Raw genomic sequence first — 16,359 nt, 5'->3', positions numbered from 1 at the left:
TATGCTTAAACAGTGCAAGTTTTTGTAAAAGTGATTGATTAACCAACAAATTAGGAAATGTGAATGATAAACTTGAACAATAAATTCTTTTAAATCATAACATAACATGTCATAATAATCAGTTATGAAAGTGCAATTGAAACATTATGCAACCCACGAGTTAATTTTAGAATTATAAATTACGGTTTTTGTGAATTTAACCTCTAAATTTAAGTAATTCAATTCAAACAAAATCTATGAGTGCAAATTTAAAATTTAAAATGCATACAAAATTAGAATAGAGAAAATAAATCAAAATTAAGCATGAAAGATGTTGGATTCGCCAAAAATTTAAATGGAGTGATTTGAAATTAGGGTCAATCAAGATAATAAAACCACTAGCAATCCTAAATTAACAATAGCATTTGGGTGAAAGAAGGATACATGTAATAAATCTAGCCTCTATCCACCTAAGGAGAGGACTGAAAGTTTGATCAAATTCACCCCCTTGTTAGGTTTTCCTCTTTCACCATGTTGAATTTGGATTAAATTGATGATTAGGGTAAAATAGTGAATAATTGAAGTAATCTAACAAAAATAGTAAGCTACAGGTGTCCCACAAAGCCACAAACTAAGATCTAGACAAAATAATATGTTTCATATTTGTTTCCAAAAGTTTGGCTTGATTTTTTGGGACTAGGTAGTATCAATTTGCCTTGTTCTTTTGAATTTCTTGTCATCAAAATTTGAACTTGTTCGTCACCATGAACAATACCAAAATTCCCAAGTACAACTCTATACCTATTTTCTTGATGAAGTTTTGTTTCACCTTCACACAAAGGAATTAGGTTTTCATGTACCTAGGATGTTTTCATAAAATATTGACCATGGATGTCATCTTCAATAATTGAACTTGAATTCACTTTTTCTCCAATGCTTGATAAATGACTGATAACTTGCTCACGGGTCAGTGCAAGAAGCTAAGTCCACTTTTTGGCCAAAAAGTGGAAGTGTTTTCCCTGATTTTCAGATTTTGTCTCATTTGAGCTTAAATTTTGAAACACTTAGAGATTGAATCTTGGAAAAAGTTAGTAATATAAAAGATATCCCTCCAAGTGTACTTTCCAAATATGTAATTTATTTTAATATCCAAATAATAAAAAATAACTTTTTGAATGGAGTTCTAAAAACTATGTTTTAAAAATGCTTGTTTCAAGACCATACCATGCATGTCTACGACCCACACTTTTTTACACAATTAAAATTATTTTCTCAAACTGTTTTGGAAAATGGTTTGTAACACACTGAAGATTGATGAGCATATTTTTCTGTATTTTTTTTCTAATATTCTTTTTTAATTAATTTTTTAATGGTCGTAATTATCTTTTTAAAAATTTGGCGTGTACGACCCACATAATTTGACGTAAACTTAAATTTTTTTATTTTTTATTTTTTTAAATAGAAAATAATTTTGTGTAGATTGATGAAATATAATTTTTTTTCAAAATTCATTAAAATAAAAAAGTTATTAAATTAACAAAATTAGTTAATATTTCAAGTTTATGGACCCGATTTAGTATAAATTAAATAAAAAATAGTTAAAATAATCGATATTTAAATAAATTTACATATTTATAATGTAGACAGTATAATCTGAAATGGGTTTTAATTTTGTATAAAAATTCTCTAATTAGAGGCACATAAACTATTTCAGAAGTTCATATTTGTGCTTTCATTCATGGAGATTTGAATTTGCAGGTCTATGTCTCAGGTGTGGCCATCCTAGGCCTATCCCAGGCCTAATCCCAGGCTAGGTGGTAGATTGTGGAATCAACTTCCACAGAACGAGGCCCGTTCCATTTTTTTGACCGTTGGATTTACTAATGGGCACCCATTCCTAAATAACCGTTACTGTAAAACAAAAGACAAATTGCATCAATTTACCACACTATCATTGAAATCCGTACTGACAAACATTTTTTACATTATTTGGCAGTGCTTTTTAATATTTTTTACAAATTTTTCTGAAGAACTTAGTAAAAAGTTACTCTTTTTTGAAGAACTCAGTAAAAAGGTATTATTTTTTGAAGAGGAGTTTGTAAAGATGGGTTCCAAGCAACGTCAAAAGAAAAAAAAGAGGGCAATGACAGCAAACAAAATTCAAGAACAAAGAGAGAAGGAGGCAAAACACCAAAGAGATTGAAGATCACAACAATGACAATTGAATAACACTTCTGAAGCATCTAGTTCAATGCTCATTGTAGATGAGACCATTGAAGACATCATGATGGACACAAGAAATGTAGAACCAAACACAGGTATAACTGTTGATGCAAATGTTCACGTGGATGCGAATCCTAGTATGTTTTTAAATTCCCAAGACTATGATGCCAATCAAATTGCTGATTTAAATGAAGCTGGATATAAATTTCATACACCAATACGAAAAGAAATAAAAATTGAAAATATTACACCACCCTCTCTGAAAGAAAATGAATATAATTTGTTTACTATTGATAGCAATGTGCTAGATAATCTTAATGGGTTAGTTTCTTGGAGACAAATCAGAACACATACGAATAGATTATATAAACAATTTTTCTATGATAAAAAGTTAGGATTCCAATGTCAATTAATGCTACAATTAATAAAAATGTTAAAAATGCGTAAAGTCATAAAAAATTAGGTATTTATGCAAAACCAAAAAGAAAAGATGAATCATATAAGCAAGTTCTATCTATTGTTGCCAGTGCCATCAATTCTATCAGAAAAACAAGTCGATCTAAAGATAAGAATGCAGCACGTAGAGTTATAACGACTGCTATAGTTGACAAAATGATTGTTAGTAAAAGAATGTTAAGTGATATAAGTGGCTATTTTAACTTGCATCATAGAACCTTGTCAAGAGCAGACAAAAGAAGAGACACAATTGAAATTGATCAACTAAACCATTGTTGGAGTTTTAGTGGTAGACTTCAAAGGTCAGACATGAAATTAAATGATGAAACTAAACAATTAATTGCAAAATTTTGGCATGATAACACTAGAGTTTCATCAAATGCTAGAGATGTTTTAAAGTTAAGGGTGGGATCAAAAATTTATGATCCTAATCCAAAACATCTTCTTGATATGACTCAAACTGAATTCTTTAAAAAATTTATTGATGAATCTGTGTTAATGAATTTGCGAATTAGTCAAAGATCATTTGAAAAATCCAAACCCTGGTATGTTAAAATCAATAAACAAAGAATATCTTGTTGTTGTAAAATTCATGTTCAGTTTTGTTACTATTATGACATTTTTTGATATATATGTTGTATGTTGCATGGTAATGATCTTGTGCAGGATTATGGTGTTTATGTTCCACCTACAACTATAAAAGATTTTATTGGAAGTTTATTTTGTAAACCTCCTAATGAACAATTATTTCTTTCCAGTTCATGCATTTATGGCCATTGCAATTTATGTGGGAACTATTCTTTGATAGGTGAATGTTTGCATGAACATGTGTCATCTGAGTTTGGACAAAAAATGGTTGATGTTAGGAGATTTAAAAATATAGAATACCCTCTACAAGATGGAAAGATGGAGAAACATTTAGAATTGATTACAGAATAGAATAGTGTGAATGCATTTATTAGTGAGTTTAAAACTCATATTGTTCTAAAATATGTGAAACATTCCCAACATGCCCGATGGTTTGATGGAGAGTTTCGCATATGCAAGAACACATTTCTAGTTGGAACAATATTATCAGTTGTGGATTTTGCAAAAAAATATATTCTAAAACCACAAGAGGAAACTCAATCACGATACTACAACATAGTGCAAGTGGCCATATTTGTGCACATTATATATAGACATGACCATGACAGTACAAAAGATAACAGAAAATTTTTGAGGGAGTATTATTTCTATGTTAGTGATAGTCGATTACACTCTTCAGAGTTTGTTCAGCATTGCTTCGAGGTATTTCATGATAATCTTAAGGAAAGAGAAAATGACATGAAACAACATATGATATGGTCAGATAACTGCACTGGACAATTCAAAAATGCAAGAATGTTTTATTGGCTATGCAAAGTTCACAAGATAACCAATGTCCAACATTTATGGAGTTTTTTTTAAGTGGGACATGGTAAGGGGGAACACGATGGAGCTGGTACCTATGTAAAAAGAACTCTTTCTAGAGAACAATTGAAATTTGAGGATGCAGTGAAATTCAGAGATGCTCGTGCAGTTGCAGATTGGTGCAATTCAAAGTTGTCAAAAGGATCAATTGAAAACTCTACAATTCGACATTTCTTTTGGTTGATAGAGGAATATAGTATTCCTATTCGGAATGATTGTAATACCATCATTGGATCAGCTAAATGGCATTTGTTTAAGAGTTCTAATTCAAACACATGGACTATATTCACAAGGCATCTTTCTTGCTTTTGTCAATTTTGTGTTTTCAGAGATTGGGAATTTTGTGACAATAAAGAATGGGTTGAAGAATGGCAGCAAAGATCATTGACACCCATATATGCAAATGATCTGCATGAAAGAACTAATGAAGATATGGATCAGATGTTTGAATCAAATCACTATGATCACATTTCAGATCTTATACAACAAGGTAAAATTGTTTTTGAAATTTGTTTTGATTTATTAAATAGTACATATATATGAAATCTTACAGTGTATATTTTTGTTTTTATTTCTCATTAAATATTAAAATAAAATTGTTTTGTACACAAGACATGTCTATGTTGTTGTTGCACCAGAGGACAATGAAGAGGGGACAAAGTATTGGTTGGCTCAATGTGTAGATCCAAAACATAAGCTAACCACTCCTTGAGTAGATGATGATGGTTATGACTATCCAACAGGATCTGTGGTTGTTGTTGGCACTTGTCTACGTAAATATCTAACAAGAAAGAATAGATTGCCCACATTTGAAGATTATGAATTAGAGAAGAAGATTATACATTACTCGCATTTGGTAGTGGCAACTAATATAAAATTGGATAGATATCATGGCAGGCCTGCTAATAAACAATTATGGACTCTCTCTATGGAAGAGCACGAGACAATTATAGATGCTTTTCAAAAGAGAGAGGATGCAGATGGTATAATAGAATAAATATCAAGTAAGTTATAATTTGAACCCTTAATCCACCTCCCTTTTAAAAGTCGTTATGCATATTTTATATAGCATTTTAAATCATGCATCATAATTATAAAATCTAATCTAACTTAATTTTGTTTCAGGTCTACCACAAGTAGAAGGCATCAATGAAAACAAAGTTATTTGTGCATACTTTATGTTTCATTTTGAATAATTACAAGTAAGTTAAATTTTTGTACCCTTAAGGCAAATCCCTTTGAAGAGTCGTGATGTATGCTTTATGTTGTATTTTAAATTCAATGCATCCTCATTATAAAAACTAATCATATGTATTTTTTTTTTCTAGGTCTCTCAGAGTAGACTTGGCCTCAATGACTACTATTGTTTGTGCATACTTCATGTTGTATTTTAAATTCAATGCATCCTCATTATAAAAACTAATCATATGCATTTTTTTTTCCAGGTCTCTCAGAGTAGACTTGGCCTCAATGACTACTATTGTTTGTGCATACTTTATGTTGTATTTTGAGAGATATAAATGCTTATTATTATAATTTAAATAGACTATTTATTTTATTTTAGATAGGTCTTCTTGATTACATTTTGTGTAATATACATAAATGAGAGACTATTGGTCAAATTTATGAATGAGATAATTATGTTTTAATCAAGTTCTATTCAATATATTTGTTTTGATACTTTTCTCTTATCATCATTATTATTGTAATGGTAATTATATATTTGATTATATATGTTTTTTATCTATGATGATTAATACTTTTTAATTTAGAATATGTTATGATTATAAGATATGTTTTGATACTTTGGTCTTATCATCATTGTTAATTCATGATGTACACCTTTAGTTTATCTAATCACAAGTTATTTAAATAAAATTCCAAAAATAAAATTTCAAGTCCACATAATCCATATAATATCTAATCCATATATATATCTGGATGGTAACATGATGAACTCCACATAATATCTAATGTGCACAAAATATATAAAGTATGCATAAAATGTATATGATCCAATCCTATTATGCAACTATCCATATATATAAAGTACGTGCATGTGTAAACAAATGTGTAAAGTCCATAAAAAAGTACATGTCATATAAAAAAGTACATGTAAATCATATTAGAGCCAAATAAACAATAAAATCTAAGTGCTATCATCAATAACATCTCATGGTCTCTTCTCCCCAAGACGTGGTCTAGATCCACCCGTCTCATGTTGTACAAGGAAAAAATAATATTAAAATACTTGAAATTGACTATTAAAAGAATCATTTATCAAATACAGTTGGAATTCTTAAATTAAGTTACAAACTTACCATATGCTCATCAGATCCTCTAGCAGTATCTTGTGCAGTATCAACACCAAATGTAGTGCTAGCTAACTCCTATACAAGGTCAAATTCAAAGTGTCCAATTAAATCTTAAATCAAGAGTCAAAATAAAATCAAATTAAGTATTGCATATTAATACCTCAAAGGATGTCAATGTGCATTCAAATTGGCTCTGATAAAAATTATGAGGATAACCTATCCTAATAGTAGTGTCCACCTGCAAACATGCATTTAATGAAATCATATTTAGTGAGCATATATATGTGTACTAAATAATTTCAAGTTAAGTTGCAATGTTGTAAGAGTTCATATTTAATTTATGAATTCTAAGACACATACCATAGATGGTGTCACAGTAGTCATACCCTCTTCTCGATGTGATGTAGAGGGTCCCTCATGACCTGAATCCTGGAGAAAGAAGCATTCAATGTATCAACATGAAAATTTATATAGTATACGATGATAACATATTAACTTTAAAAGATAGTACAATGTCTGGATAGAAATTTATACTATACCCCATAAGGTGTGCCAAGTTGTGTTCCAGTAAATGCAATGTTGACTCTAATATTAGGTGTAGTCCTTATCTACATTAACCAAATTTATTTAATGAAGTATTAGATTGTATTAAAAAAATACATGCACTTAATCTATACCTATATTTAATGAAGTATTTAAAGATTGACATGTACATGTATATATATATATATATCTATACCTGGTCAAGATGATCATCAAAGCAAATAAAATCCATATATGATGTCATCATACTATCATCTGTTGCATCATGCTCAGCTGGAACTAAAGAAGATCCTGGATCAACAGTAGGACCTACACATGTCTCATGACAACTCGAACACATATGTGGGATCCATCGAGGAATGGATGCCATGTGAGCAGCTTGCTCACTTAGGTTACCTGTGAGGGAAGCCAAATCATCTAATGTCGAAATGAATGATGTATTCTGCACATCTATAGGAATTGATGGAGCAACAAGTGGAACTATGGGTGGATCTGGTAGGGGATTATTACTTTGTGCCCCTAATCTATGTTGTGGCATTCCATGACCAACACCCTGGAACAACTTAATATCAAAATAATTTGGTTTTTGGTGCATTACAAACTCACAGTATAATTTCTTCAAAAAATAAAAAGGGACCTCATAATTACGATGTGGTGGATAATCAAAAACCATCCACCATCTATCCCAAAAGTGTCTAGCCATTTTTTGATGCACACACCACCTAATTGAAATTCTTTTCTGGTTAGGTTGCATTGGTTCTCTTGTTTTTGGGTTAGTAAAATATGGACATAAATGAGCTTTGGTTATTTTGAGATCAATGATTTGCCTATAAATTAAACCATCAGCATAAAAATCACGCAACTCTTGTCGTCTATGAAATTGATCTAATTGAGAATCAACAAATTTAACTGACTCGACAACAATTTGCATTGATTTTGCAAACTCTAGAAGATGGGGTGGTGTGATTGGCTCATTTTGGATAGCAGTAGTATTTTGTTCAATCACTTGTAGGTTTTCATTAATTCATTCTCTTAAATGAATTTCATCCAATATAGGGGGTGGAGGTGGAGGTGGTGGAGGTGGAGGTGGAGGTGGAGGTGGAGGTGGAGGTGGAGGAGGAGGAGGAGGGGGTTGCGGTGGGGGATTTTCACCTAATAGTTCATCAATGTCAAAGACATCCATGATAACAAAGAGCTCATGTATATATAAAGATATACATGAATTATATACAACTCTATGTCAAAGAAGAATCTATTTTAGTTTTAAAAAAAACATTTATAAATAGTAACATTTCTATGTTATTGAATGAGATACACATGAAATATAATATAATATTGAACTTAAAAAAATATACATGTACATACTATTGAATCTTTAAATATAAAATTTGTGCACAAAACTTAATAAAAACTTTCAATGAAACTTCATAAATCTATTATATATTCAATTTAATGCATTCATTTCTTGTAAAATGCATCAACTATTAAAATCAATATAAAATATTTCATACATAAGATCAATAAAGAAGTGAGAAATAAGATGATCCTCCTTAGTGTAAGAATATATAAGGATTGATGATAAGTGCTTAAAATAAGATATTGAAATGTAAGATCATTACGCTCTATAAACCAAGATATGATCATAAGATCATGCAAGATAATAGCAATACAAGATCATCATGTAAGGCACAATCATATGATACTAAGATGCAAAAATACGTGATCAAATAGTGATAATCTATTATATTCTCTAAAAGAATAGGCATGACAATAAAGGATTGTAAATAGCATGCTCTTGTTGAAAAAAAATAAAATAATGATGATAAGTCATTGATGAAAAAAAATATATAACATGTTTTTAGTAACTAGACATAAGAGTAAGAGATCATATAGACCTAATTATCAGTGTACCTAGATATAATTATATATAAATGGAAGGATATACAAAAATGATCTAAAGTGATAAATTGCCCAATGTATGAACATAAGATAATACTTTAAGAAGATAGATTTTATGAATACTAAGAGGGAGGGGTGAATTGGTATGCCAAAAATTGCTATAAGAAAACTCTTAAACAATTTAGCAGATAATCGATGAATCGGATTCACTAATAAACCGGTTAAGATAATTGCAAACCAAATAGAAAACAAAGCATTCACCCACAAAAGTACAATCACCATAACACAAGATATTTGATGTGGAAACCCAAATGGGAAAAACCACAGTGAGCATAAACTCACAAGTAACTATCTGTAGAATAGTAACCACACCGATTAAGGTCATACAATGTTCTTCACCAAAACAGATTCTGTTAGGAATCTAAATCTTTGTTAGGAGATAAGTCCTGTTAAAGACTACCTGTTAGAGGATTTTAAGATCCACCATTGTGAACCACCTTGTTAGAGGATTTACAAAGGCTTTGTTGAGCCTACCTGGTTAAGGGCTTCAGACTTATCGAAGTTGTGAGTAATCAACAAGTGAATGATCTAGATAATAGAACAGTATGCTTAATTAGATCCTTGACAGCTCCTTCTTAATGCATTTCAACATTACTTCAGTCCTCTATATCTGCACACTATATCTCTTCACATAGACCTAACCTTCTCTTCAATGATCGCACATAATAACCTTTTCTTCTCTATCTCATATACAAAACCTAGACATGATGTCCTTATAAAGGAATCTGATTTCATGTCGGTCCAATAAGATTAGACTACAAGTTCCTAGGTACATTGCACCTAGACACATTTGGTAACATGACACAAAAACACTGCCAAAGTGTCGATGGATGATAACTCATCACACATTACAATAATACCGGTTTGTGACTCATCACAGATATATACCAGTTAATACAATATACCAATTATTGGTTGTCAAAAATGAAGACTGGAATATCATAGTGTTCTGATCAAAAAATTGACTACCACTCAGGTCCTTCGTTCTGCTTGAGATCCTCGTACTACTTGAGGTCTTCAGTCAATCTGTGACTAGTAAACCATCTTCTGCAAAATATTGATAGTCTAAAGACTACACATTCAATGGTTGGAACAACTACCGGTTGAGCATAACTCATACATCAAGTAAGTGTGTGTCCATCAATGACAATCAAAAACATCATCAAAAATACCAACAAGATTAACCAATATACAAACATAAGATAATGCTTTAATAAGATAAAAAAAACACTATATGAACATATGTGAAGCAAATAGTCTTGAAGATCATAAGATAGAACAAAGGTTAAAGTATAAGACATAAATCATTATGGGAAATTAGTAGTTATTAATAAAGATTAGATAATATAAAAATAGGAGATAAAACATATGAAGTAAAGGTAGGATTAAAAAAGGAAATCAGGTGAGAAAATATTAAACATGCCCTACAAGTGGGGTAATAGAATATGAAGTAAACATAAAAGATTAAATTATGTGATATCTAGTGGTTTCTCTTTTATGTTATGTGTCACCTCAATGTGTACATTCACTTTGTTGGTGCATCATTATTTTCTTGCATTTAGCTAACTATTGTATTGCATATTTGCACCTAGGATAGGATAAGATTACTTGGGTAGATATCTACCTAGGTAGGCATGACATGTTCAACTCATACTCCCTACTTTGGTAGAGATGTGGATATATTTTACTCATCTTCTAAATTTTTTTGTAAGAGTTCTCTGTAAATAGGATTTTATATATTAGAATTTTCCTAAAACATGTCTCAAAATGATTCAAACACTTGAATCAAGGTCAAAAAATAGGAATGTGAGATACATGATATGGATGATGACAAGGATGGTTGAGAATAAAGAGAATTTGAATGGATTATGGTATACTGAGTGTAGGGTACTTTTAAAAAATAGATTATACATGATGCAAGAATTTGGTCTTCATCATGGTACTTGTCCAAGGTGTCATAAGAATGGTTTTCACCCATGAATAAAAAAATTATGTTTACTTTTCTCTCTTTTTTAATTTTTATGCAAGACCAAATCCTTTAGGTGTGGATATGTTAAATTATACACACGATATTTATAAGTTTTTAAAAATCCTAGCCAAAAAATATAGGACACCAACTATGGACCTATTATGCAATAGCGTGGCATAATAGGACTTATTATGGCGTCATGGCATAGTAGGTCCTATTATGCAATGACATGATATAATAGGTGGACTATTATGCAATGATATTATTATAGACCTGTTATGCCATGATGGCATAATAGGTGGACTATTATGCAATGTTATGGCATAATAGGACCTATTATGCCATGATGGCATAATAGGTCCTATTATGCAATGACATGATATAATAGGACCAACTATGGACCTATTATGCAATGTCATGGCATAATAGGACATATTATGCCATCATGGCATAATAGGTCAATAATTGGTCGTATCATACTAAGTAAACATGTTGAATTAGCATAGTTTCAGTGTTGGAGATGAATTAGATGATGAAGTTGGCAATTCAAGAAAATCATGTCATGTTGTGGCTTAATAGGTCCTATTATGGACCTGTTATGTCATGATGGCATAATAGGTGGACTATTATGCAATTTCATGGAATAATAGGACCTATTATGCCATGACGGCATAATAGGTACTATTATGCCATGACATGATATAATAGGACCAACATAGGACATATTATGCAATGTCATGGCATAATAGGACATATTATGCCATCATGGCATAATGTGTCCTATTATGCCATGACATGACATAATGTGTCCATAATTGGTCCTTTTATACTATCACATGACATAATAGGACCATAATAGGACCTTTATGCCATGACATGGCATAAACCTAAGCCTAAACTTTGATATCTAAAATTTGAAGAGTACTGTTAATTACTTTTAAGGTTATACTTGTAGATCAGGAAATTGGGAAAACATCAAAACAAATACAAATTAGGACAATCACAAAACCTAAAACTGTAATGAAAGCAATCCTAATCCAATCAATGAAGACATAAAGACAAGATATTCCAATTGCATGAAATTGAAGCAAACCGATGTAGATATCTCCTTCATGTGGCTCCATTGTTCTTCTTTCACCTTCAAATTTGATGTTGATCTCACCTACAAGTGCAAAATGCAAGTAGAAAGCAAGCTGTTTAGAGATGAAATTCACAACATAAGGCTACTCGAAAGTGTGAATGATTGATTGATTGATTCAAGAAACTCATCTAATTTATAGACAAATTGGAGAGAGGACAAGATTAGCATGAAGATATTTGAAAGGAAATTCAAATCAAGAATGGCAACATTATGACAAATGACAAATTGCTATGCAAGGAGTATGACAAATTATGACAAGTTGCTATGCAAAATGCATGACAAACTATGACAAGATTGAAATAGAAATAGAAATTAGAAATTAGGAGAAATTAGCAAATTATAAAAATGAAGAAAAAGATGAAATAGAAATTAGGTGAATTAATTAATAGGTTTTCATCCATTAATTAATTCATGAAAGAGACCTAGGACTAAATAAATAGATTTATTTAACCCACAAAGAATAAGAAAAGGATTAAATGAACAAATCATAAAACCCTAGAAATTAAGAGGACAAGGAATTAGGTCAAGACAACAAGAAATTAATGTAGGTTCGATCATGATTCTGATTGACAAAGGACCAATGTTGATAAATGATTGAGATTGGTTGACAAAAATCAATGACAAATTGACCAAGATTGACAAGGAGATCAAATTGATAGGCGCCAATTGATGAGGAATAATGACTAATCGATCCAAATTGACATGATTGAAAAGGAAAAGGATCGATGACGAATCGATCACAAAATGACAATATTTGATAAGGGCAAGGATCGATGACGAATCGATCGCAAAATGATGAGATTGACAAGCTGATAAGGATCGATGACGAATGGATTGCAAAATGACAATATTTGACAAGGGAAAGGATCGATGATGAATCGATTGCAAAATGACAAAATTGACAAGTACAAGGATCGATGACAAATCGATCGCAAAATGATGAAATTGACAAGGACAAGGATCGACCAAAATCATGACTGAAAATTGCTATCGACAAGACCTAATTCGAAAGTGAGAAAAATGAGGAATGCAGAAGAAGGACTCGATGCTCACAAATGATAAAGACCAAGTGCACAACATAGAATAAATGTTAATGCGATGCAAGAACCCTAAAATAAGGCAATGCGCCAATGTTAAAGTATGACTCTGCAAGCGTTGACCATTTTTAGATGTCTACATTTTGCCCCTCTTTGAGACAATGCGATTCTAAGCGTTGTTTCAAAGAACAATAATGAAAATGCCCCAGACAATAACAATGACATATGCATTCACCAAAAATGTAGATCAGGAATTGAAAAATCATCAAAGCAATATCAAATTAGGACAATCACAAAACCTAAAACTGTAATGAAAGCAATCCTAATCCAATCAATGAAGATATAAAGACAAGATATTCCAATTGCATGAAATCAAAGAAAACCAATGCAGATATCTCCTTCATGTGGCTCCATTGTTCTTCTTTCACCTTCAAATTTGATGTTGATCTCACCTACAAGTGCAAAATGCAAGTAGAAAGCAAGTTGTTTAGTGATGAAATTCGCAGCATAAGGCTACTCGAAAGTGTGATTGATTGATTGATTGATTCAAGAAACTCATCCAATTTATAGACAAATTGGAGAGAGGAAAAGATTAGCATGAAGATATTTGAAAGGAAATTCAAATCAAGAATGGCAACATTATGACAAATGACAAATTGCTATGCAAGGAGTATGACAAATTATGACAAGTTGCTATGCAAAATGCATGACAAACTATGACAAGATTGAAATAGAAATAGAAATTAGAAATTAGGAGAAATTAGCAAATTATAAAAATGAAGAAAAAGATGAAATAGAAATTAGGTGAATTAATTAATAGGTTTTCATCCATTAATTAATTCATGAAAGAGACCTAGGACTAAATAAATAGATTTATTTAACCCACAAAGAATAAGAAAAGGATTAAATGAACAAATCATAAAACCCTAGAAATTAAGAGGACAAGGAATTAGGTCAAGACAACAAGAAATTAATGTAGGTTCGATCATGATTCTGATTGACAAAGGACCAATGTTGATAAATGATTGAGATTGGTTGACAAAAATCAATGACAAATTGACCAAGATTGACAAGGAGATCAAATTGATAGGTGCCAATTGACGAGGAACAATGACTAATCGATCCAAATTGACATGATTGAAAAGGAAAAGGATCGATGACGAATCGATCACAAAATGACAATATTTGACAAGGGCAAGGATCGATGACGAATCGATCACAAAATGATGAGATTGACAAGCTGATAAGGATCGATGACGAATGGATTGCAAAATGACAATATTTGACAAGGGAAAGGATCGATGATGAATCGATTGCAAAATGACAAAATTGACAAGTACAAGGATCGATGACAAATCGATCGCAAAATGATGAAATTGACAAGGACAAGGATCGACCAAAATCAAAATCATGACTGAAAATTGCTATCGACAAGACCTAATTCGAAAGTGAGAAAAATGAGGAATGTGGAAGAAGGACTTGATGCTCACAAATGATAAAGACCAAGTGCGCAACATAGAAGAAATGTTAATGCAATGCAAGAACCCTAAAATAAGGCAATGCGCCAATGTTAAAGTATGACTCCACAAGCGTTGACCATTTTTAGATGTCTACATTTTGGCCCTCTTTGAGACAATGTGATTCTAAGTGTTGTTTCAAAGAATGATAATGAAAATGCCCCAGAAAATAACAATGACATATGGATGCCCCCTCGAGGAATTGGCAAATTATAAAAATGAAGAAAAAGATGAAATAGTGGTAACTTTTGTATTGCCTACTGAGGATTAAGAACAATTTTGGTACATATGTTCAATTTAAGGAATTGGAATGGTGGCTTGCTAGAAGTGGTTAAATTTTTTCATTTTGATTTGGTTTTGGTTTTCATTTTGATTTCCATTTAGTTTCAGTTTTGTTTTGATTTCATTTTTGTTTTTGTTTCGATTTCATTTTTGTTTTGATGTTTCTGAGATATCTAGTTTGATATTTTGTTTTGTTAACTATCTAATTTTGGTTTTGATTTGTAAATTTATTGATTAGGGTTTAGGGTTAACTGTTGAAGAATATTTCAGATCAAAAGCAAGTATTTACAAATGTAAAAACAAATTTATTTATAGGCTACTTTAAAAAAAACTAAAATAATACCAAAAAAATCTAAATAATACACAAAAAAAGGAAAAATATACAAGAAAATTATGAAATGTGAAAATAGATGATTGAATGTGTACCTGGGATAGTGGTGGAGGCTTGAAATGGAATCCACAACATGGGGGCCCATTTTTGATCTCCTGTTCTCACTTCAATTTCAGGGTGAAAATGAAAAAATTCGCCCAAAAAAAGGGTAAAATACGATTTACAAACGGGGGCCTATTTTTTAAAAATGACAGGCCCCCGTTACCTTTTAGCTCAAGAGCCAGAAGCATAAACGGGTCCCCATTTTTAAGAGCGTGTTTTCCAATGCGCAGACTTCCATGAATTTGTGACTCATTACCTTGCACTTGCCCTCACTTGAATTGAATTTTGCCGAAGTGTAACTAAGATCATAAAAGTTGTTAGCTAGAATCAATTAGGTTTGAAATGAGAGGGGTAGAACTCCTTTTATACTTGACTATCTAAAAATAAATTAAGTTTCTAGGACATGCCGACATGGGATCCAAATTCCTACTCATTTAAGATGAACATTATAATAAGGGTCATAAATGGGCATGTTGGTTCCCAAACCAACAATCCTCGGGTCCTAGAGGAATTGTCACTAACTCATCGATAGACTCGAGGAAGGATTTGGCCAAGGAACAAGATTCAGTCACAAGACTGAGATCTCCTACTATTTTGGCTCTGTGAGAGCAAGGTGGGTGAACCTATGTGATATCCTACAACTTTCGTCTTCAGTGAACTCTTGACATCACATGAAAACAACAGATCATCCCAATGAAAAATTACTAAGGAAGATGGTTGAACTCCTAGTTATGGCTCTAACCTTAGCTTCATCATCTATGCATCCCATTGAGGGGTTCTCTACACTAACCTACTCCTAATGCTTGAAAGGAAATGCAAAAGGAAAAAGATATTGATTTAAGGAATGATTCTAAAAATTGGGTGCAAGCTCCATGAATAGTGCCTTATCAGAGCATCAGATTCAACCTACAAAAAGAAACAAATGAATCCAAATAGGATAAACATAACCAGCTAGTTCTAAGAACTAATGCATGACATCAACACTCTCTATTGAAGCTTTCCTGCAACCATACTTGAAAGATCCTTCACATACATAACACCATATCTTATTCT

Source organism: Cryptomeria japonica, chromosome 1 (assembly GCF_030272615.1).
Source record: "Cryptomeria japonica chromosome 1, Sugi_1.0, whole genome shotgun sequence".
Lineage (NCBI taxonomy): Eukaryota > Viridiplantae > Streptophyta > Pinopsida > Cupressales > Cupressaceae > Cryptomeria > Cryptomeria japonica.
This window is presented reverse-complemented; position numbering follows the sequence as displayed.